Genomic DNA, 693 nt, shown 5'->3' on the forward strand with positions numbered 1-693 from the left:
GAGACAGGGTTTCTCTGTGTAGCCCTGGCTGTCCTGGAACTCACTCTGTAGACCAGGCTGGCCTCGAACTCAGAAATCTGCCTGCCTCTTCCTCCCCAGTGCTGAGATTAAAGGCATGCACAACCATGCCCAGTGCCATGTGACACATCTTTAAGCATATTTTAATTTTCCTGTTTTGAAAAAAGAAACTTAAAGGTAATATTCTGCACTCCATTTCTCCAAGTCAAGTAAAAGATACACAAGTCAGGACAGAATTTGAACACCATTCAAACACCAACTTGTATCCCTAAGACCATAATACATATGCCTGAAATATCAATTTTCTTTAAGAATAAAAAAAGAGAATCTTAAAAGACACAGACAGGGCTGGGGATGTAACTCAGTTGACAGATACCTGACTGGCATGCAGAGCCCTGGTTTCAAACCCCAGCACGACACAAACTGGATATAGTAGCCTTCAATCTGGGGGAGGGGGGGGAGGGAGGTAGAATGATCAGAAGTGTAGGGACATCATCAGCTACATAGTATGTTTTACCTCACTGTTGGCATACATGAGACCTTATCAAAGAGAGAAAAAGAAGAAGACATTTTCTAATTGTGAGAAAACAACTTTGGGTCATAAGCCTATATATTTTTTTTTTTTTTGGTTTTTCGAGGCAGGGTTTCTCTGTGTAGCCTTGGCTGTCCTGGAAC

This window comes from Mus caroli, chromosome 8 (assembly GCF_900094665.2).
Source record: "Mus caroli chromosome 8, CAROLI_EIJ_v1.1, whole genome shotgun sequence".
NCBI lineage: Eukaryota > Metazoa > Chordata > Mammalia > Rodentia > Muridae > Mus > Mus caroli.